The sequence below is a fragment of the Lissotriton vulgaris genome, chromosome 1_1 (genome assembly GCF_964263255.1).
Source record: "Lissotriton vulgaris chromosome 1_1, aLisVul1.2, whole genome shotgun sequence".
NCBI lineage: Eukaryota > Metazoa > Chordata > Amphibia > Caudata > Salamandridae > Lissotriton > Lissotriton vulgaris.
In genome coordinates this window covers 232,929,877-232,952,999 of record NC_141685.1, presented here as the reverse complement: position 1 = coordinate 232,952,999, position 23,123 = coordinate 232,929,877, and the positions used below count along the sequence as shown (strand labels likewise).

The following is a 23,123-nucleotide window of genomic DNA, read 5'->3' as shown; positions in this document are numbered from 1 at the left end:
CTCATTGGTGGGAAATTTAACTTCAAGATTAGGTAGGGTATGAGTCTAGATGAACACTCCGCAATATCACTCATATTCGAGTAGTAAACAGGCCAACCTGAACTGTAAAACATCCCATAAGTGGAGGTAAGGCATAAGTTAGGAGTGAACTTAACACTCTTATGGGCAAATGGACTTCACATAAAGTGTGGAAGGCAGTAAGGTTACTTTTTTCATGTTATGTAGATTAAACACACAGGGGAATTAGCTCAAATGGTAGAGCGCTCGTTTAGCATGCGAGAGGAAGCGGGATCGATGCCCTCATCCTCCATTTTAAAATTTGCATACATTTTATTTTTAACTTGTCATTGCCAAGGTCATTGCAGAGTAAGAACAGAAAAATCACAGATGGCTTTCAAATATGGTCTCATTATAACAACTAAAGTGGTTTAATCAAAAGGGTTCAGGTATTCTTTAGCACGTGAGAGGAATTTGAATTCTTATGCAATCTTAACATGAAGTTCTCACAACTTCCATTTTCATTTTCTCTTATTTTATTTGACACTCTATCTCCTAAAGGATGTATAAATCTGGCTTTCCTTGCAAAACAAGAGTAGAGGAATATCCAGGATTTCATTTTCTTCACAAAAAGTGATTGGTCTGCATACTGTCTTAAGGAGGGACCCCGGCAAGCTCAGTCAGTAGAGCATGAGACTCTTAAGCTCAGGGTCGTGAGTTCGAGCCCCACGTTGGGCGAAAAAGAAAAAATTTTGCCTGAATATTTCATTGACTCTCATAATATGGAGATTAATCTTGCATTAGACATGCAATAACTCCCAAAAATTGTCCAGGAATGGATTTCCTTCATAAAAAATGATTAGTCTGCATACCATCTTGAAGTGGGAGCCCGGCTAGCTCAGTCGGTAGAGCATGAGACTCTTAATCTCAGGGTCGTGGGTTCGAGCCCCACGTTGGGCGAAAATGAGTAATTTTTGCTGGACTCTCATAATCTGGTGATTATTCTTGCATTAGACATGCAATAACTATCAAAAATGGTATCTCCCTTGGTTTCTCATTGGTGGGAAATTTAACTTCAAGATTAGGTAGGGTATGAGTCTAGATGAACACACCACAATATCACTCATATTCGAGTAGTAAACAGGCCAACCTGAACTGTAAAACATCCCATAAGTGGAGGTAAGGCATAAGTTAGGAGTGAACTGAACACTGTTATGGGCAATTGGACATCAAATAAAGTGTGGAAGGCAGTGAGGTTACTTTTTTCATGTTATGCAGATTAAACACACAGGGGAATTAGCTCAAATGGTAGAGCGCTCGCTTAGCATGCGAGGGTATCGGGATCGATGCCCGCATTCTACATTATAAAATTTGCATACATTTTATTTTTAACTTGTCATTGCCAAGGTCATTGCAGAGTAAGAACAGAAAAATCACAGATGGCTTTCAAATATGGTCTCATTATAACAACTAAAGTGGTTTAATCAAAAGGGTTCAGGTATTCTTTAGCATGTGAGAGGAATTTGAATTCTTATGCAATCTCAAAATGAAGTTCTCACAACTTCCATTTTCATTTTCTCTTATTGTTTTTGACACTCTGTCCTCTGAAGGATGTATAAATCTGGCTTTCCTTGCAAAACAAGAGTAGAGGAATATCCAGGATTTGATTTTCTTCACAAAAAGGGATTGGTCTGCATACTGTCTTAAGGAGGGAGCCCGGCTAGCTCAGTCGGTAGAGCATGAGACTCTTAATCTCAGGGTCGTGGGTTCGAGCCCCACGTTGGGCGAAAATGAGTAATTTTTGCTGGATTATTGCATTGACTCTCATAATCTGGTGAATATTCTTGCATTAGACATGCAATAACTATCAAAAATGGTATCTCCCTTGGTTTCTCATTGGTGGGAAATTTAACTTCAAGATTAGGTAGGGTATGAGTCTAGATGAACACTCCGCAATATCACTCATATTCGAGTAGTAAACAGGCCAACCTGAACTGTAAAACATCCCATAAGTGGAGGTAAGGCATAAGTTAGGAGTGAACTTAACACTCTTATGGGCAAATGGACTTCACATAAAGTTTGGAAGGCAGTAAGGTTACTTTTTTCATGTTATGCAGATTAAACACACAGGGGAATTAGCTCAAATGGTAGAGCGCTCGCTTAGCATGCGAGAGGTAGCGGGATCGATGCCCGCATTCTCCATTATAAAATTTGCATACATTTTATTTTTAAATTGTCATTGCCAAGGTCATTGCAGAGTAAGAACAGAAAAATCACAGATGGCTTTCAAATATGGTCTCATTATAACAACTAAAGTGGTTTAATCAAAAGGGTTCAGGTATTCTTTAGCATGTGAGAGGAATTTGAATTCTTATGCAATCTCAAAATGAAGTTCTCACAACTTCCATTTTCATTTTCTCTTATTTTCTTTGACACTCTGTCCTCTGAAGGATGTATAAATCTGGCTTTCCTTGCAAAACAAGAGTAGAGGAATATCCAGGATTTGATTTTCTTCACAAAAAGTGATTGGTCTGCATACTGTCTTAAGAAGGGACCCCGGCTAGCTAAGTCGGTAGAGCGTGAGACTCTTAATCTCAGGGTCGTGGGTTCGAGCCCCACGTTGGGTGAAAAAGAGTAATTTTTGCCTTAATATTGCTTTGACTCTCATAATATGGAGATTAATCTTGCATTAGACATGCAATAACTCCCAAAAATTGTCCAGGAATGGATTTCCTTCATAAAAAATGATTAGTCTGCATACCATCTTGAAGTGGGAGCCCGGCTAGCTCAGTCGGTAGAGCATGAGACTCTTAATCTCAGGGTCGTGGGTTCGAGCCCCACGTTGGGCGAAAATGAGTAATTTTTGCTGGATTATTGCATTGACTCTCATAATCTGGTGAATATTCTTGCATTAGACATGCAATAACTATCAAAAATGGTATCTCCCTTGGTTTCTCATTGGTGGGAAATTTAACTTCAAGATTAGGTAGGGTATGAGTCTAGATGAACACTCCGCAATATCACTCATATTCGAGTAGTAAACAAGCCAACCTGAACTGTAAAACATCCCATAAGTGGAGGTAAGGCATAAGTTAGGAGTGAACTTAACACTCTTATGGGCAAATGGACTTCACATAAAGTGTGGAAGGCAGTAAGGTTACTTTTTTCATGTTATGCAGATTAAACACACAGGGGAATTAGCTCAAATGGTAGAGCGCTCGCTTAGCATGCGAGAGGTAGCGGGATCGATGCCCGCATTCTCCATTATAAAAGTTGCATACATTTTATTTTTAACTTGTCATTGCCAAGGTCATTGCAGAGTAAGAACAGAAAAATCACAGATGGCTTTCAAATATGGTCTCATTATAACAACTAAAGTGGTTTAATCAAAAGGGTTCAGGTATTCTTTAGCATGTGAGAGGAATTTGAATTCTTATGCAATCTCAAAATGAAGTTCTCACAACTTCCATTTTCATTTTCTCTTATTTTCTTTGACACTCTGTCCTCTGAAGGATGTATAAATCTGGCTTTCCTTGCAAAACAAGAGTAGAGGAATATCCAGGATTTGATTTTCTTCACAAAAAGTGATTGGTCTGCATACTGTCTTAAGAAGGGACCCCGGCTAGCTAAGTCGGTAGAGCGTGAGACTCTTAATCTCAGGGTCGTGGGTTCGAGCCCCACGTTGGGTGAAAAAGAGTAATTTTTGCCTTAATATTGCTTTGACTCTCATAATATGGAGATTAATCTTGCATTAGACATGCAATAACTCCCAAAAATTGTCCAGGAATGGATTTCCTTCATAAAAAATGATTAGTCTGCATACCATCTTGAAGTGGGAGCCCGGCTAGCTCAGTCGGTAGAGCATGAGACTCTTAATCTCAGGGTCGTGGGTTCGAGCCCCACGTTGGGCGAAAATGAGTAATTTTTGCTGGATTATTGCATTGACTCTCATAATCTGGTGAATATTCTTGCATTAGACATGCAATAACTATCAAAAATGGTATCTCCCTTGGTTTCTCATTGGTGGGAAATTTAACTTCAAGATTAGGTAGGGTATGAGTCTAGATGAACACTCCGCAATATCACTCATATTCGAGTAGTAAACAGGCCAACCTGAACTGTAAAACATCCCATAAGTGGAGGTAAGGCATAAGTTAGGAGTGAACTTAACACTCTTATGGGCAAATGGACTTCACATAAAGTGTGGAAGGCAGTAAGGTTACTTTTTTCATGTTATGCAGATTAAACACACAGGGGAATTAGCTCAAATGGTAGAGCGCTCGCTTAGCATGCGAGAGGTAGCGGGATCGATGCCCGCATTCTCCATTATAAAAGTTGCATACATTTTATTTTTAACTTGTCATTGCCAAGGTCATTGCAGAGTAAGAACAGAAAAATCACAGATGGCTTTCAAATATGGTCTCATTATAACAACTAAAGTGGTTTAATCAAAAGGGTTCAGGTATTCTTTAGCATGTGAGAGGAATTTGAATTCTTATGCAATCTCAAAATGAAGTTCTCACAACTTCCATTTTCATTTTCTCTTATTTTTTTTGACACTCTGTCCTCTGAAGGATGTATAAATCTGGCTTTCCTTGCAAAACAAGAGTAGAAGAATATCCAGGATTTGATTTTCTTCACAAAAAGGGATTGGTCTGCATACTGCTTTAAGGAGAGAACCCGGCTAGCTCAGTAGGTAGAGCATGAGACTCTTAATCTCAGGGTCGTGGGTTCGAGCCCCACGTTGGGCGAAAACGAGTAATTTTTGCCTGAATATTGCATTGACTCTCATAATATGGAGATTAATCTTGCATTAGACATGCAATAACTCCCAAAAATTGTCCAGGAATGGATTTCCTTCATAAAAAATGATTAGTCTGCATACCATCTTGAAGTGGGAGCCCGGCTAGCTCAGTCGGTAGAGCATGAGACTCTTAATCTCAGGGTTGTGGGTTCGAGCCCCACGTTGGGCGAAAATGAGTAATTTTGCTGGACTCTCATAATCTGGTGATTATTCTTGCATTAGACATGCAATAACTATCAAAAATGGTATCTCCCTTGGTTTCTCATTGGTGGGAAATTTAACTTCAAGATTAGGTAGGGTATGAGTCTAGATGAACACACCACAATATCACTCATATTCGAGTAGTAAACAGGCCAACCTGAACTGTAAAACATCCCATAAGTGGAGGTAAGGCATAAGTTAGGAGTGAACTGAACACTATTATGGGTAATTGGACTTCAAATAAAGTGTGGAAGGCAGTGAGGTTACTTTTTTCATGTTATGCAGATTAAACACACAGGGGAATTAGCTCAAATGGTAGAGCGCTCGCTTAGCATGCGAGGGTAGCGGGATCGATGCCCGCATTCTACATTATAAAATTTGCATACATTTTATTTTTAACTTGTCATTGCCAAGGTCATTGCAGAGTAAGAACAGAAAAATCACAGATGGCTTTCAAATATGGTCTCATTATAACAACTAAAGTGGTTTAATCAAAAGGGTTCAGGTATTCTTTAGAATGTGAGAGGAATTTGAATTTTTTTGACACGGTATCCCATGACATCCTTCTGAAACGTCTGGAGATGGCCGGTGTGACTGGCCTCGCACTTGCATGGTTCCAATCCTTTCTCAAGGATAGATCCTTCAAGGTGTCGGCCCCTCCATTTCTTTCTAAACCCCACCCCATAGCTCATGGTGTCCCCCAGGGTTCAGCGTTGAGCCCCTCCCTCTTTAATCTATACGTCCAGCCACTTACGGAAGTGGCTAGAGAGTGGGGGCTCACGCTGGTCTCGTACGCCGACGTCACCCAGCTGGTCGTCACCCTCTCGGAAAGCCCGTCCCCCGTGGCATCTAAGTTTAAAGAGGGTATGACTGCTGTGGCCCGCTGGATGACGGACAACTACCTCCAACTCAACGCCGGAAAAACCGAGGTGCTCCTCCTAGGCCGCAACACCAGCCTTTGGAACGAGCACTGGTGGCCGTCATCCCTAGGCGCCACTCCACTCCCCAAAAATTGTGTCAAAAATCTGGGAGTCTGGGTGGATGCCAACCTTAGCTTCCAGTCCCACACTAAAAAGGTGGCAGCCACCTGCATAGGCCTTCTAAGGAACCTCAGGCCCATACTTGGGCTCTTCGACTCTAAGGCTCGCCAGTTAATCGTCCAGGCCACCATCCTATCGCGCCTGGACTACGCTAACGTCCTCCTTTTGGGAGCCAACAAAGCGGAAATAACCAGGTTCCAACGTATCCAAAATGCGGCAGCCAGAATGCTGGTCGGCCTCCCACGCAGATGTTCAGCCAGAGCTACCATCCGTAAGCTCCACTGGCTGCCCGTGGAACTCCGAATTAAATTCAAGGCCTTAGTCACGATCTTTAAGATCGTTAAACAAGGTAACCCCCCTCTGCTTCGTAGCCTTGCCCAACCTTACGTTCCTGGCCGTGCTTTGCGTTCTTCCAACCAACTCCTCCTGACAATCCCTAGGACGCGACTCTGCTGAACTGGAGGCCGTTCCTTTAGCGTCCTCGGCCCCAAACTGTGGAACGATCTCCCCCTCAGCATTCGTTCCATTGATTCCCTCCCAGCCTTCCGCAAAGCAATTAAGACTCACCTCTTCCCCGCTCCCTAGATTCCCCTTCCCCCCATCCCCCTCTATCCTCAGTCTGCGTGCCTGTTCTTAGCGCCGGGACACCCCTTTGCCGGGGTAGCTGTTGCGCTTCACCAAATCCAGAAATAGAAATAGAAAATTCTTATGCAATCTCAAAATGAAGTTCTCACAACTTCCATTTTCATTTTCTCTTATTTTTTTTTGACACTCTGTCCTCTGAAGGATGTATAAATCTGGCTTTCCTTGCAAAACAAGAGTAGAGGAATATCCAGGATTTGATTTTCTTCACAAAAAGGGATTGGTCTGCATACTGTCTTAAGGAGGGAGCCCGGCTAGCTCAGTCGGTAGAGCATGAGACTCTTAATCTCAGGGTCGTGGGTTCGAGGCCCACGTTGGGCGAAAATGAGTAATTTTTGCTGGATTATTGCATTGACTCTCATAATCTGGTGAATATTCTTGCATTAGACATGCAATAACTATCAAAAATGGTATCTCCCTTGGTTTCTCATTGGTGGGAAATTTAACTTCAAGATTAGGTAGGGTATGAGTCTAGATGAACACTCCGCAATATCACTCATATTCGAGTAGTAAACAGGCCAACCTGAACTGTAAAACATCCCATAAGTGGAGGTAAGGCATAAATTAGGAGTGAACTTAACACTCTTATGGGCAAATGGACTTCACATAAAGTGTGGAAGGCAGTAAGGTTACTTTTTTCATGTTATGCAGATTAGACACACAGGGGAATTAGCTCAAATGGTAGAGCGCTCGCATAGCATGCGAGAGGTAGCGGGATCGATGCCCGCATTCTCCATTATAAAATTTGCATACATTTTATTTTTAACTTGTCATTGCCAAGGTCATTGCAGAGTAAGAACAGAAAAATCACAGATGGCTTTCAAATATGGTCTCATTATAACAACTAAAGTGGTTTAATCAATAGGGTTCAGGTATTCTTTAGCATGTGAGAGGAATTTGAATTCTTATGCAATCTCAAAATGAAGTTCTCACAACTTCCATTTTCATTTTCTCTTATTTTTTTTGACACTCTGTCCTCTGAAGGATGTATAAATTTGGCTTTCCTTGCAAAACAAGAGTAGAGGAATACCCAGGATTTGATTTTCTTCACAAAAAGGGATTGGTCTGCAGACTGTTTTAAGGAGAGAACCCGGCTAGCTCAGTAGGTAGAGCATGAGACTCTTAATCTCAGGGTCGTGGGTTCGAGCCCCACGTTGGGCGAAAACGAGTAATTTTTGCCTAATATTGCATTGACTCTCATAATATGGAGATTAATCTTGCATTAGACATGCAATAACTCCCAAAAATTGTCCAGGAATGGATTTCCTTCATAAAAATGATTAGTCTGCATACCATCTTGAAGTGGGAGCCCGGCTAGCTCAGTCGGTAGAGCATGAGACTCTTAATCTCAGGGTAGTGGGTTCGAGCCCCACGTTGGGTGAAAATGAGTAATTTTTGCAGGATTATTGCATTGACTCTCATAATCTGGTGATTAGACTTGCAATAAGTATCAAAAATGGTATCTCCCTTGGTTTCTCATTGGTGGGAAATTTAACTTCAAGATTAGGTAGGGTATGAGTCTAGATGAACACACCGCAATATCACTCATATTCGAGTAGTAAACAGGCCAACCTGAACTGTAAAACATCCCATAAGTGGAGGTAAGGCATAAATTAGGAGTGAACTTAACACTGTTATGGGCAATTGCACTTCAAATAAAGTGTGGAAGGCAGTAAGGTTACTTTTTTCATGTTATGTAGATTAAACACACAGGGGAATTAGCTCAAATGGTAGAGCGCTCGTTTAGCATGCGAGAGGTAGCGGGATCGATGCCCGCATTCTCCATTATAAAATTTGCATACATTTTATTTTTAACTTGTCATTGCCAAGGTCATTGCAGAGTAAGAACAGAAAAATCACAGATGGCTTTCAAATATGGTCTCATTATAACAACTAAAGTGGTTTAATCAAAAGGGTTCAGGTATTCTTTAGCACGTGAGAGGAATTTGAATTCTTATGCAATCTCAACATGAAGTTCTCACAACTTCCATTTTCATTTTCTCTTATTTTATTTGACACTCTGTCCCCTGAAGGATGTATAAATCTGGCTTTCCTTGCAAAACAAGAGTAGAGGAATATCCAGGATTTGATTTTCTTCACAAAAAGTGATTGGTCTGCATACTGTCTTAAGGACGACCCCGGCTAGCTAAGTCGGTAGAGCATGATACTCTTAATCTCAGGGTCGTGGGTTCGAGCTCCACGTTGGGTGAAAAAGAGTAATTTTTGCCTGAATATTGCTTTGACTCTCATAATATGGAGATTAATCTTGCATTAGACATGCAATAACTCCCAAAAATTGTCCAGGAATGGATTTCCTTCATAAAAAATGATTAGTCTGCATACCATCTTGAAGTGGGAGCCTGGCTAGCTCAGTCGGTAGAGCATGAGACTCTTAATCTCAGGGTCGTGGGTTCGAGCCCCACGTTGGGCGAAAATGAGTAATTTTTGCTGGACTCTCATAATCTGGTGATTATTCTTGCATTAGACATGCAATAACTATCAAAAATGGTATATCCCTTGGTTTCTCATTGGTGGGAAATTTAACTTCAAGATTAGGTAGGGTATGAGTCTAGATGAACACACCACAATATCACTCATATTCGAGTAGTAAACAGGCCAACCTGAACTGTAAAACATCCCATAAGTGGAGGTAAGGCATAAGTTAGGAGTGAACTGAACACTGTTATGGGCAATTGGACTTCAAATAAAGTGTGGAAGGCAGTGAGGTTACTTTTTTCATGTTATGCAGATTAAACACACAGGGGAATTAGCTCAAATGGTAGAGCGCTCGCTTAGCATGCGAGAGATAGCGGGATCGATGCCCGCATTCTACATTATAAAATTTGCATACATTTTATTTTTAACTTGTCATTGCCAAGGTCATTGCAGAGTAAGAACAGAAAAATCACAGATGGCTTTCAAATATGGTCTCATTATAACAACTAAAGTGGTTTAATCAAAAGGGTTCAGGTATTCTTTAGCATGTGAGAGGAATTTGAATTCTTATGCAATCTCAAAATGAAGTTCTCACAACTTCCATTTTCATTTTCTCTTAATGTTTTTGACACTCTGTCCTCTGAAGGATGTATAAATCTGGCTTTCCTTGCAAAACAAGAGTAGAGGAATATCCAGGATTTGATTTTCTTCACAAAAAGGGATTGGTCTGCATACTGTCTTAAGGAGGGAGCCCGGCTAGCTCAGTCGGTAGAGCATGAGACTCTTAATCTTAGGGTCGTGGGTTCGAGCCCCACGTTGGGCGTAAACAAGTAATTTTTGCCTGAATATTGCATTAACTCTCATAATATGGAGATTAATCTTGCATTAGACATGCAATAACTCCCAAAAATTGTCCAGGAATGGATTTCCTTCATAAAAAATGATTAGTCTGCATACCATCTTGAAGTGGGAGCCCGGCTAGCTCAGTCGGTAGAGCATGAGACTCTTAATCTCAGGGTCGTGGGTTCGATCCCCATGTTGGGCGAAAATGAGTAATTTTTGCTGGATTATTGCATTGACTCTCATAATCTGGTGAATATTCTTGCATTAGACATGCAATAACTATCAAAAATGGTATCTCCCTTGGTTTCTCATTGGTGGGAAATTTAACTTCAAGATTAGGTAGGGTATGAGTCTAGATGAACACTCCGCAATATCACTCATATTCGAGTAGTAAACAGGCCAACCTGAACTGTAAAACATCCCATAAGTGGAGGTAAGGCATAAGTTAGGAGTGAACTTAACACTCTTATGGGCAAATGGACTTCACATAAAGTGTGGAAGGCAGTAAGGTTACTTTTTTCATGTTATGCAGATTAAACACACAGGGGAATTAGCTCAAATGGTAGAGCGCTCGCTTAGCATGCGAGAGGAAGCGGGATCGATGCCCGCATCCTCCATTTTAAAATTTGCATACATTTTATTTTTAACTTGTCATTGCCAAGGTCATTGCAGAGTAAGAACAGAAAAATCACAGATGGCTTTCAAATATGGTCTCATTATAACAACTAAAGTGGTTTAATCAAAAGGGTTCAGGTATTCTTTAGCACGTGAGAGGAATTTGAATTCTTATGCAATCTTAACATGAAGTTCTCACAACTTCCATTTTCATTTTCTCTTATTTTATTTGACACTCTATCTCCTAAAGGATGTATAAATCTGGCTTTCCTTGCAAAACAAGAGTAGAGGAATATCCAGGATTTCATTTTCTTCACAAAAAGTGATTGGTCTGCATACTGTCTTAAGGAGGGACCCCGGCAAGCTCAGTCAGTAGAGCATGAGACTCTTAAGCTCAGGGTCGTGAGTTCGAGCCCCACGTTGGACGAAAAAGAAAAAATTTTGCCTGAATATTTCATTGACTCTCATAATATGGAGATTAATCTTGCATTAGACATGCAATAACTCCCAAAAATTGTCCAGGAATGGATTTCCTTCATAAAAAATGATTAGTCTGCATACCATCTTGAAGTGGGAGCCCGGCTAGCTCAGTCGGTAGAGCATGAGACTCTTAATCTCAGGGTCGTGGGTTCGAGCCCCACGTTGGGCGAAAATGAGTAATTTTTGCTGGATTATTGCATTGACTCTCATAATCTGGTGAATATTCTTGCATTAGACATGCAATAACTATCAAAAATGGTATCTCCCTTGGTTTCTCATTGGTGGGAAATTTAACTTCAAGATTAGGTAGGGTATGAGTCTAGATGAACACTCCGCAATATCACTCATATTCGAGTAGTAAACAAGCCAACCTGAACTGTAAAACATCCCATAAGTGGAGGTAAGGCATAAGTTAGGAGTGAACTTAACACTCTTATGGGCAAATGGACTTCACATAAAGTGTGGAAGGCAGTAAGGTTACTTTTTTCATGTTATGCAGATTAAACACACAGGGGAATTAGCTCAAATGGTAGAGCGCTCGCTTAGCATGCGAGAGGTAGCCGGATCGATGCCCGCATTCTCCATTATAAAAGTTGCATACATTTTATTTTTAACTTGTCATTGCCAAGGTCATTGCAGAGTAAGAACAGAAAAATCACAGATGGCTTTCAAATATGGTCTCATTATAACAACTAAAGTGGTTTAATCAAAAGGGTTCAGGTATTCTTTAGCATGTGAGAGGAATTTGAATTCTTATGCAATCTCAAAATGAAGTTCTCACAACTTCCATTTTCATTTTCTCTTATTTTCTTTGACACTCTGTCCTCTGAAGGATGTATAAATCTGGCTTTCCTTGCAAAACAAGAGTAGAGGAATATCCAGGATTTGATTTTCTTCACAAAAAGTGATTGGTCTGCATACTGTCTTAAGAAGGGACCCCGGCTAGCTAAGTCGGTAGAGCGTGAGACTCTTAATCTCAGGGTCGTGGGTTCGAGCCCCACGTTGGGTGAAAAAGAGTAATTTTTGCCTTAATATTGCTTTGACTCTCATAATATGGAGATTAATCTTGCATTAGACATGCAATAACTCCCAAAAATTGTCCAGGAATGGATTTCCTTCATAAAAAATGATTAGTCTGCATACCATCTTGAAGTGGGAGCCCGGCTAGCTCAGTCGGTAGAGCATGAGACTCTTAATCTCAGGGTCGTGGGTTCGAGCCCCACGTTGGGCGAAAATGAGTAATTTTTGCTGGATTATTGCATTGACTCTCATAATCTGGTGAATATTCTTGCATTAGACATGCAATAACTATCAAAAATGGTATCTCCCTTGGTTTCTCATTGGTGGGAAATTCAACTTCAAGATTAGGTAGGGTATGAGTCTAGATGAACACTCCGCAATATCACTCATATTCGAGTAGTAAACAGGCCAACCTGAACTGTAAAACATCCCATAAGTGGAGGTAAGGCATAAGTTAGGAGTGAACTTAACACTCTTATGGGCAAATGGACTTCACATAAAGTGTGGAAGGCAGTAAGGTTACTTTTTTCATGTTATGCAGATTAAACACACAGGGGAATTAGCTCAAATGGTAGAGCGCTCGCTTAGCATGCGAGAGGTAGCGGGATCGATGCCCGCATTCTCCATTATAAAAGTTGCATACATTTTATTTTTAACTTGTCATTGCCAAGGTCATTGCAGAGTAAGAACAGAAAAATCACAGATGGCTTTCAAATATGGTCTCATTATAACAACTAAAGTGGTTTAATCAAAAGGGTTCAGGTATTCTTTAGCATGTGAGAGGAATTTGAATTCTTATGCAATCTCAAAATGAAGTTCTCACAACTTCCATTTTCATTTTCTCTTATTTTTTTTGACACTCTGTCCTCTGAAGGATGTATAAATCTGGCTTTCCTTGCAAAACAAGAGTAGAAGAATATCCAGGATTTGATTTTCTTCACAAAAAGGGATTGGTCTGCATACTGCTTTAAGGAGAGAACCCGGCTAGCTCAGTAGGTAGAGCATGAGACTCTTAATCTCAGGGTCGTGGGTTCGAGCCCCACGTTGGGCGAAAACGAGTAATTTTTGCCTGAATATTGCATTGACTCTCATAATATGGAGATTAATCTTGCATTAGACATGCAATAACTCCCAAAAATTGTCCAGGAATGGATTTCCTTCATAAAAAATGATTAGTCTGCATACCATCTTGAAGTGGGAGCCCGGCTAGCTCAGTCGGTAGAGCATGAGACTCTTAATCTCAGGGTTGTGGGTTCGAGCCCCACGTTGGGCGAAAATGAGTAATTTTGCTGGACTCTCATAATCTGGTGATTATTCTTGCATTAGACATGCAATAACTATCAAAAATGGTATCTCCCTTGGTTTCTCATTGGTGGGAAATTTAACTTCAAGATTAGGTAGGGTATGAGTCTAGATGAACACACCACAATATCACTCATATTCGAGTAGTAAACAGGCCAACCTGAACTGTAAAACATCCCATAAGTGGAGGTAAGGCATAAGTTAGGAGTGAACTGAACACTATTATGGGTAATTGGACTTCAAATAAAGTGTGGAAGGCAGTGAGGTTACTTTTTTCATGTTATGCAGATTAAACACACAGGGGAATTAGCTCAAATGGTAGAGCGCTCGCTTAGCATGCGAGGGTAGCGGGATCGATGCCCGCATTCTACATTATAAAATTTGCATACATTTTATTTTTAACTTGTCATTGCCAAGGTCATTGCAGAGTAAGAACAGAAAAATCACAGATGGCTTTCAAATATGGTCTCATTATAACAACTAAAGTGGTTTAATCAAAAGGGTTCAGGTATTCTTTAGAATGTGAGAGGAATTTGAATTTTTTTGACACGGTATCCCATGACATCCTTCTGAAACGTCTGGAGATGGCCGGTGTGACTGGCCTCGCACTTGCATGGTTCCAATCCTTTCTCAAGGATAGATCCTTCAAGGTGTCGGCCCCTCCATTTCTTTCTAAACCCCACCCCATAGCTCATGGTGTCCCCCAGGGTTCAGCGTTGAGCCCCTCCCTCTTTAATCTATACGTCCAGCCACTTACGGACGTGGCTAGAGAGTGGGGGCTCACGCTGGTCTCGTACGCCGACGTCACCCAGCTGGTCGTCACCCTCTCGGAAAGCCCGTCCCCCGTGGCATCTAAGTTTAAAGAGGGTATGACTGCTGTGGCCCGCTGGATGACGGACAACTACCTCCAACTCAACGCCGGAAAAACCGAGGTGCTCCTCCTAGGCCGCAACACCAGCCTTTGGAACGAGCACTGGTGGCCGTCATCCCTAGGCGCCACTCCACTCCCCAAAAATTGTGTCAAAAATCTGGGAGTCTGGGTGGATGCCAACCTTAGCTTCCAGTCCCACACTAAAAAGGTGGCAGCCACCTGCATAGGCCTTCTAAGGAACCTCAGGCCCATACTTGGGCTCTTCGACTCTAAGGCTCGCCAGTTAATCGTCCAGGCCACCATCCTATCGCGCCTGGACTACGCTAACGTCCTCCTTTTGGGAGCCAACAAAGCGGAAATAACCAGGTTCCAACGTATCCAAAATGCGGCAGCCAGAATGCTGGTCGGCCTCCCACGCAGATGTTCAGCCAGAGCTACCATCCGTAAGCTCCACTGGCTGCCCGTGGAACTCCGAATTAAATTCAAGGCCTTAGTCACGATCTTTAAGATCGTTAAACAAGGTAACCCCCCTCTGCTTCGTAGCCTTGCCCAACCTTACGTTCCTGGCCGTGCTTTGCGTTCTTCCAACCAACTCCTCCTGACAATCCCTAGGACGCGACTCTGCTGAACTGGAGGCCGTTCCTTTAGCGTCCTCGGCCCCAAACTGTGGAACGATCTCCCCCTCAGCATTCGTTCCATTGATTCCCTCCCAGCCTTCCGCAAAGCAATTAAGACTCACCTCTTCCCCGCTCCCTAGATTCCCCTTCCCCCCATCCCCCTCTATCCTCAGTCTGCGTGCCTGTTCTTAGCGCCGGGACACCCCTTTGCCGGGGTAGCTGTTGCGCTTCACCAAATCCAGAAATAGAAATAGAAAATTCTTATGCAATCTCAAAATGAAGTTCTCACAACTTCCATTTTCATTTTCTCTTATTTTTTTTTGACACTCTGTCCTCTGAAGGATGTATAAATCTGGCTTTCCTTGCAAAACAAGAGTAGAGGAATATCCAGGATTTGATTTTCTTCACAAAAAGGGATTGGTCTGCATGCTGTCTTAAGGAGGGAGCCCGGCTAGCTCAGTCGGTAGAGCATGAGACTCTTAATCTCAGGGTCGTGGGTTCGAGGCCCACGTTGGGCGAAAATGAGTAATTTTTGCTGGATTATTGCATTGACTCTCATAATCTGGTGAATATTCTTGCATTAGACATGCAATAACTATCAAAAATGGTATCTCCCTTGGTTTCTCATTGGTGGGAAATTTAACTTCAAGATTAGGTAGGGTATGAGTCTAGATGAACACTCCGCAATATCACTCATATTCGAGTAGTAAACAGGCCAACCTGAACTGTAAAACATCCCATAAGTGGAGGTAAGGCATAAATTAGGAGTGAACTTAACACTCTTATGGGCAAATGGACTTCACATAAAGTGTGGAAGGCAGTAAGGTTACTTTTTTCATGTTATGCAGATTAGACACACAGGGGAATTAGCTCAAATGGTAGAGCGCTCGCATAGCATGCGAGAGGTAGCGGGATCGATGCCCGCATTCTCCATTATAAAATTTGCATACATTTTATTTTTAACTTGTCATTGCCAAGGTCATTGCAGAGTAAGAACAGAAAAATCACAGATGGCTTTCAAATATGGTCTCATTATAACAACTAAAGTGGTTTAATCAATAGGGTTCAGGTATTCTTTAGCATGTGAGAGGAATTTGAATTCTTATGCAATCTCAAAATGAAGTTCTCACAACTTCCATTTTCATTTTCTCTTATTTTTTTTGACACTCTGTCCTCTGAAGGATGTATAAATCAGGCTTTCCTTGCAAAACAAGAGTAGAGGAATATCCAGGATTTGATTTTCTTCACAAAAAGGGATTGGTCTGCAGACTGTTTTAAGGAGAGAACCCGGCTAGCTCAGTAGGTAGAGCATGAGACTCTTAATCTCAGGGTCGTGGGTTCGAGCCCCACGTTGGGCGAAAACGAGTAATTTTTGCCTAATATTGCATTGACTCTCATAATATGGAGATTAATCTTGCATTAGACATGCAATAACTCCCAAAAATTGTCCAGGAATGGATTTCCTTCATAAAAATGATTAGTCTGCATACCATCTTGAAGTGGGAGCCCGGCTAGCTCAGTCGGTAGAGCATGAGACTCTTAATCTCAGGGTTGTGGGTTCGAGCCCCACGTTGGGTGAAAATGAGTAATTTTTGCAGGATTATTGCATTGACTCTCATAATCTGGTGATTAGACTTGCAATAAGTATCAAAAATGGTATCTCCCTTGGTTTCTCATTGGTGGGAAATTTAACTTCAAGATTAGGTAGGGTATGAGTCTAGATGAACACACCGCAATATCACTCATATTCGAGTAGTAAACAGGCCAACCTGAACTGTAAAACATCCCATAAGTGGAGGTAAGGCATAAATTAGGAGTGAACTTAACACTGTTATGGGCAATTGCACTTCAAATAAAGTGTGGAAGGCAGTAAGGTTACTTTTTTCATGTTATGTAGATTAAACACACAGGGGAATTAGCTCAAATGGTAGAGCGCTCGTTTAGCATGCGAGAGGTAGCGGGATCGATGCCCGCATTCTCCATTATAAAATTTGCATACATTTTATTTTTAACTTGTCATTGCCAAGGTCATTGCAGAGTAAGAACAGAAAAATCACAGATGGCTTTCAAATATGGTCTCATTATAACAACTAAAGTGGTTTAATCAAAAGGGTTCAGGTATTCTTTAGCATGTGAGAGGAATTTGAATTCTTATGCAATCTCAAAATGAAGTTCTCACAACTTCCATTTTCATTTTCTCTTAATGTTTTTGACACTCTGTCCTCTGAAGGATGTATAAATCTGGCTTTCCTTGCAAAACAAGAGTAGAGGAATATCCAGGATTTGATTTTCTTCACAAAAAGGGATTGGTCTGCATACTGTCTTAAGGAGGGAGCCCGGCTAGCTCAGTCGGTAGAGCATGAGACTCTTAATCTTAGGGTCGTGGGTTCGAGCCCCACGTTGGGCGTAAACAAGTAATTTTTGCCTGAATATTGCATTAACTCTCATAATATGGAGATTAATCTTGCATTAGACATGCAATAACTCCCAAAAATTGTCCAGGAATGGATTTCCTTCATAAAAAATGATTAGTCTGCATACCATCTTGAAGTGGGAGCCCGGCTAGCTCAGTCGGTAGAGCATGAGACTCTTAATCTCAGGGTTGTGGGTTTGAGCCCCACGTTGGGCGAAAATGAGTAATTTTTGCTGGATTATTGCATTGACTCTCATAATCTGGTGAATATTCTTGCATTAGACATGCAATAACTATCAAAAATGGTATCTCCCTTGGTTTCTCATTGGTGGGAAATTTAACTTCAAGATTAGGTAGGGTATGAGTCTAGATGAACACTCCGCAATATCACTCATATTCGAGTAGTAAACAGGCCAACCTGAACTGTAAAACATCCCATAAGTGGAGGTAAGGCATAAGTTAGGAGTGAACTTAACACTCTTATGGGCAAATGGACTTCACATAAAGTGTGGAAGGCAGTAAGGTTACTTTTTTCATGTTATGCAGATTAAACACACAGGGGAATTAGCTCAAATGGTAGAGCGCTCGCTTAGCATGCGAGAGGAAGCGGGATCGATGCCCGCATCCTCCATTATAAAATTTGCATACATTTTATTTTTAACTTGTCATTGCCAAGGTCATTGCAGAGTAAGAACAGAAAAATCACAGATGGCTTTCAAATATGGTCTCATTATAACAACTAAAGTGGTTTAATCAAAAGGGTTCAGGTATTCTTTAGCACGTGAGAGGAATTTGAATTCTTATGCAATCTTAACATGAAGTTCTCACAACTTCCATTTTCATTTTCTCTTATTTTATTTGACACTCTGTCCCCTAAAGGATGTATAAATCTGGCTTTCCTTGCAAAACAAGAGTAGAGGAATATCCAGGATTTCATTTTCTTCACAAAAAGTGATTGGTCTGCATACTGTCTTAAGGAGGGACCCCGGCAAGCTCAGTCAGTAGAGCATGAGACTCTTAAGCTCAGGGTCGTGAGTTCGAGCCCCACGTTGGGCGAAAAAGAAAAAATTTTGCCTGAATATTTCATTGACTCTCATAATATGGAGATTAATCTTGCATTAGACATGCAATAACTCCCAAAAATTGTCCAGGAATGGATTTCCTTCATAAAAAATGATTAGTCTGCATACCATCTTGAAGTGGGAGCCCGGCTAGCTCAGTCGGTAGAGCATGAGACTCTTAATCTCAGGGTCGTGGGTTCGAGCCCCACGTTGGGCGAAAATGAGTAATTTTTGCTGGACTCTCATAATCTGGTGATTATTCTTGCATTAGACATGCAATAACTATCAAAAATGGTATCTCCCTTGGTTTCTCATTGGTGGGAAATTTAACTTCAAGATTAGGTAGGGTATGAGTCTAGATGAACACTCCGCAATATCACTCATATTCGAGTAGTAAACAGGCCAACCTGAACTGTAAAACATCCCATAAGTGGAGGTAAGGCATAAGTTAGGAGTGAACTTAACACTCTTATGGGCAAATGGACTTCACATAAAGTGTGGAAGGCAGTAAGGTTACTTTTTTCATGTTATGCAGATTAAACACACAGGGGAATTAGCTCAAATGGTAGAGCGCTCGCTTAGCATGCGAGAGGAAGCGGGATCGATGCCCGCATCCTCCATTATAAAATTTGCATACATTTTATTTTTAACTTGTCATTGCCAAGGTCATTGCAGAGTAAGAACAGAAAAATCACAGATGGCTTTCAAATATGGTCTCATTATAACAACTAAAGTGGTTTAATCAAAAGGGTTCAGGTATTCTTTAGCACGTGAGAGGAATTTGAATTCTTATGCAATCTTAACATGAAGTTCTCACAACTTCCATTTTCATTTTCTCTTATTTTATTTGACACTCTGTCCCCTAAAGGATGTATAAATCTGGCTTTCCTTGCAAAACAAGAGTAGAGGAATATCCAGGATTTCATTTTCTTCACAAAAAGTGATTGGTCTGCATACTGTCTTAAGGAGGGACCCCGGCAAGCTCAGTCAGTAGAGCATGAGACTCTTAAGCTCAGGGTCGTGAGTTCGAGCCCCACGTTGGGCGAAAAAGAAAAAATTTTGCCTGAATATTTCATTGACTCTCATAATATGGAGATTAATCTTGCATTAGACATGCAATAACTCCCAAAAATTGTCCAGGAATGGATTTCCTTCATAAAAAATGATTAGTCTGCATACCATCTTGAAGTGGGAGCCCGGCTAGCTCAGTCGGTAGAGCATGAGACTCTTAATCTCAGGGTCGTGGGTTCGAGCCCCACGTTGGGCGAAAATGAGTAATTTTTGCTGGACTCTCATAATCTGGTGATTATTCTTGCATTAGACATGCAATAACTATCAAAAATGGTATCTCCCTTGGTTTCTCATTGGTGGGAAATTTAACTTCAAGATTAGGTAGGGTATGAGTCTAGATGAACACACCACAATATCACTCATATTCGAGTAGTAAACAGGCCAACCTGAACTGTAAAACATCCCATAAGTGGAGGTAAGTCATAAGTTAGGAGTGAACTGAACACTGTTATGGGCAATTGGACATCAAATAAAGTGTGGAAGGCAGTGAGGTTACTTTTTTCATGTTATGCAGATTAAACACACAGGGGAATTAGCTCAAATGGTAGAGCGCTCGCTTAGCATGCGAGGGTAGCGGGATCGATGCCCGCATTCTACATTATAAAATTTGCATACATTTTATTTTTAACTTGTCATTGCCAAGGTCATTGCATAGTAAGAACAGAAAAATCACAGATGGCTTTCAAATATGGTCTCATTATAACAACTAAAGTGGTTTAATCAAAAGGGTTCAGGTATTCTTTAGCATGTGAGAGGAATTTGAATTCTTATGCAATCTCAAAATGAAGTTCTCACAACTTCCATTTTCATTTTCTCTTATTTTTTTTGACACTCTGTCCTCTGAAGGATGTATAAATCTGGCTTTCCTTGCAAAACAAGAGTAGAGGAATATCAAGGATTTGATTTTCTTCACAAAAAGGGATTGGTCTGCATACTGTCTTAAGGAGGGAGCCCGGCTAGCTCAGTCGGTAGAGCATGAGACTCTTAATCTCAGGGTCGTGGGTTCGAGCCCCACGTTGGGCGAAAATGAGTAATTTTTGCTGGATTATTGCATTGACTCTCATAATCTGGAGAATATTCTTGCATTAGACATGCAATAACTATCAAAAATGGTATCTCCCTTGGTTTCTCATTGGTGGGAAATTTAACTTCAAGATTAGCTAGGGTATGAGTCTAGATGAACACACCGCAATATCACTCATATTCGAGTAGTAAACAGGCCAACCTGAACTGTAAAACATCCCATAAGTGGAGGTAAGACATAAGTTAGGAGTCAACTTAACACTGTTATGGGCGATTGGACTTCAAATAAAGTGTGGAAGGCAGTAAGGTTACTTTTTTCATGTTATGCAGATTAAACACACAGGGGAATTAGCTCAAATGGTAGAGCGCTCGCTTAGCATGCGAGAGGTAGCGGGATCGGTGCCCGCATTCTCCATTTTAAAATTTGCATACATTTTATTTTTAACTTGTCATTGCCAAGGTCATTGCAGAGTAAGAACAGAAAAATCACAGATGGCTTTCAAATATGGTCTCATTATAACAACTAAAATGGTTTAATCAAAAGGGTTCAGGTATTCTTTAGCACGTGAGAGGAATTTGAATTCTTATGCAATCTTAACATGAAGTTCTCACAACTTCCATTTTCATTTTCTCTTATTTTATTTGACACTCTGTCTCCTAAAGGATGTATAAATCTGGCTTTCCTTGCAAAACAAGAGTAGAGGAATATCCAGGATTTCATTTTCTTCACAAAAAGTGATTGGTCTGCATACTGTCTTAAGGAGGGACCCCGGCAAGCTCAGTCAGTAGAGCATGAGACTCTTAAGCTCAGGGTCGTGAGTTCGAGCCCCACGTTGGGCGAAAAAGAAAGAATTTTGCCTGAATATTTCATTGACTCTCATAATATGGAGATTAATCTTGCATTAGACATGCAATAACTCCCAAAAATTGTCCAGGAATGGATTTCCTTCATAAAAAATGATTAGTCTGCATACCATCTTGAAGTGGGAGCCCGGCTAGCTCAGTCGGTAGAGCATGAGACTCTTAATCTCAGGGTCGTGGGTTCGAGCCCCACGTTGGGCGAAAATGAGTAATTTTTGCTGGACTCTCATAATCTGGTGATTATTCTTGCATTAGACATGCAATAACTATCAAAAATGGTATCTCCCTTGGTTTCTCATTGGTGGGAAATTTAACTTCAAGATTAGGTAGGGTATGAGTCTAGATGAACACACCACAATATCACTCATATTCGAGTAGTAAACAGGCCAACCTGAACTGTAAAACATCCCATAAGTGGAGGTAAGGCATAAGTTAGGAGTGAACTGAACACTATTATGGGTAATTGGACTTCAAATAAAGTGTGGAAGGCAGTGAGGTTACTTTTTTCATGTTATGCAGATTAAACACACAGGGGAATTAGCTCAAATGGTAGAGCGCTCGCTTAGCATGCGAGAGGTAGCGGGATCGATGCCCGCATTCTCCATTTTAAAATTTGCATACATTTTATTTTTAACTTGTCATTGCCAAGGTCATTGCAGAGTAAGAACAGAAAAATCACAGATGGCTTTCAAATATGGTCTCATTATAACAACTAAAGTGGTTTAATCAAAAGGGTTAAGGTATTCTTTAGCACGTGAGAGGAATTTGAATTCTTATGCAATCTTAACATGAAGTTCTCACAACTTCCATTTTCATTTTCTCTTATTTTATTTGACACTCTGTCCCCTAAAGGATGTATAAATCTGGCTTTCCTTGCAAAACAAGAGTAGAGGAATATCCAGGATTTCATTTTCTTCACAAAAAGTGATTGGTCTGCATACTGTCTTAAGGAGGGACCCCGGCAAGCTCAGTCGGTAGAGCATGAGACTCTTAAGCTCAGGGTCGTGAGTTCGAGCCCCACGTTGGGCGAAAAAGAAAAAATTTTGCCTGAATATTTCATTGACTCTCATAATATGGAGATTAATCTTGCATTAGACATGCAATAACTCCCAAAAATTGTCCAGGAATGGATTTCCTTCATAAAAAATGATTAGTCTGCATACCATCTTGAAGTGGGAGCCCGGCTAGCTCAGTCGGTAGAGCATGAGACACTTAATCTCAGGGTCGTGGGTTCGAGCCCCACGTTGGGCGAAAATGAGTAATTTTTGCTGGATTATTGCATTGACTCTCATAATCTGGTGAATATTCTTGCATTAGACATGCAATAACTATCAAAAATGGTATCTCCCTTGGTTTCTCATTGGTGGGAAATTTAACTTCAAGATTAGGTAGGGTATGAGTCTAGATGAACACTCCGCAATATCACTCATATTCGAGTAGTAAACAGACCAACCTGAACTGTAAAACATCCCATAAGTGGAGGTAAGGCATAAGTTAGGAGTGAACTTAACACTCTTATGGGCAAATGGACTTCACATAAAGTGTGGAAGGCAGTAAGGTTACTTTTTTCATGTTATGCAGATTAAACACACAGGGGAATTAGCTCAAATGGTAGAGCGCTCGCTTAGCATGCGAGAGGTAGCGGGATCGATGCCCGCATTCTCCATTATAAAATTTGCATACATTTTATTTTTAACTTGTCATTGCCAAGGTCATTGCAGAGTAAGAACAGAAAAATCACAGATGGCTTTCAAATATGGTCTCATTATAACAACTAAAGTGGTTTAATCAAAAGGGTTCAGGTATTCTTTAGCATGTGAGAGGAA

At 40.9% G+C, this 23,123-nt stretch overlaps 16 non-coding genes across 16 annotated transcripts; all 16 read left to right on the top strand.

The window, feature by feature from the left end:
• Positions 1–884: 884 nt before the first annotated feature.
• On the top strand, positions 885–957 carry TRNAK-CUU (transfer RNA lysine (anticodon CUU)). The gene has a single exon. It is a non-coding gene; the product is annotated as a tRNA-Lys (tRNA).
• Positions 958–1,711: 754 nt separating this feature from the next.
• On the top strand, positions 1,712–1,784 carry TRNAK-CUU (transfer RNA lysine (anticodon CUU)). Its single transcript has one exon. It is a non-coding gene; the product is annotated as a tRNA-Lys (tRNA).
• A 342-nt stretch (positions 1,785–2,126) lies between these two features.
• TRNAA-AGC (transfer RNA alanine (anticodon AGC)) lies at positions 2,127–2,199 on the top strand. The gene has a single exon. It is a non-coding gene; the product is annotated as a tRNA-Ala (tRNA).
• Positions 2,200–2,773: 574 nt separating this feature from the next.
• TRNAK-CUU (transfer RNA lysine (anticodon CUU)) lies at positions 2,774–2,846 on the top strand. Its single transcript has one exon. It is a non-coding gene; the product is annotated as a tRNA-Lys (tRNA).
• A 342-nt stretch (positions 2,847–3,188) lies between these two features.
• TRNAA-AGC (transfer RNA alanine (anticodon AGC)) lies at positions 3,189–3,261 on the top strand. The gene has a single exon. It is a non-coding gene; the product is annotated as a tRNA-Ala (tRNA).
• A 574-nt stretch (positions 3,262–3,835) lies between these two features.
• TRNAK-CUU (transfer RNA lysine (anticodon CUU)) lies at positions 3,836–3,908 on the top strand. The gene has a single exon. It is a non-coding gene; the product is annotated as a tRNA-Lys (tRNA).
• Positions 3,909–4,250: 342 nt separating this feature from the next.
• On the top strand, positions 4,251–4,323 carry TRNAA-AGC (transfer RNA alanine (anticodon AGC)). The gene has a single exon. It is a non-coding gene; the product is annotated as a tRNA-Ala (tRNA).
• Positions 4,324–11,154: 6,831 nt separating this feature from the next.
• On the top strand, positions 11,155–11,227 carry TRNAK-CUU (transfer RNA lysine (anticodon CUU)). Its single transcript has one exon. It is a non-coding gene; the product is annotated as a tRNA-Lys (tRNA).
• Positions 11,228–12,216: 989 nt separating this feature from the next.
• Positions 12,217–12,289, top strand: TRNAK-CUU (transfer RNA lysine (anticodon CUU)). Its single transcript has one exon. It is a non-coding gene; the product is annotated as a tRNA-Lys (tRNA).
• Positions 12,290–12,631: 342 nt separating this feature from the next.
• TRNAA-AGC (transfer RNA alanine (anticodon AGC)) lies at positions 12,632–12,704 on the top strand. The gene has a single exon. It is a non-coding gene; the product is annotated as a tRNA-Ala (tRNA).
• Positions 12,705–18,486: 5,782 nt separating this feature from the next.
• TRNAK-CUU (transfer RNA lysine (anticodon CUU)) lies at positions 18,487–18,559 on the top strand. The gene has a single exon. It is a non-coding gene; the product is annotated as a tRNA-Lys (tRNA).
• A 977-nt stretch (positions 18,560–19,536) lies between these two features.
• On the top strand, positions 19,537–19,609 carry TRNAK-CUU (transfer RNA lysine (anticodon CUU)). Its single transcript has one exon. It is a non-coding gene; the product is annotated as a tRNA-Lys (tRNA).
• A 754-nt stretch (positions 19,610–20,363) lies between these two features.
• On the top strand, positions 20,364–20,436 carry TRNAK-CUU (transfer RNA lysine (anticodon CUU)). The gene has a single exon. It is a non-coding gene; the product is annotated as a tRNA-Lys (tRNA).
• A 989-nt stretch (positions 20,437–21,425) lies between these two features.
• TRNAK-CUU (transfer RNA lysine (anticodon CUU)) lies at positions 21,426–21,498 on the top strand. The gene has a single exon. It is a non-coding gene; the product is annotated as a tRNA-Lys (tRNA).
• A 330-nt stretch (positions 21,499–21,828) lies between these two features.
• On the top strand, positions 21,829–21,901 carry TRNAA-AGC (transfer RNA alanine (anticodon AGC)). The gene has a single exon. It is a non-coding gene; the product is annotated as a tRNA-Ala (tRNA).
• Positions 21,902–22,890: 989 nt separating this feature from the next.
• Positions 22,891–22,963, top strand: TRNAA-AGC (transfer RNA alanine (anticodon AGC)). Its single transcript has one exon. It is a non-coding gene; the product is annotated as a tRNA-Ala (tRNA).
• The last annotated feature ends 160 nt before the right edge of the window (positions 22,964–23,123 follow it).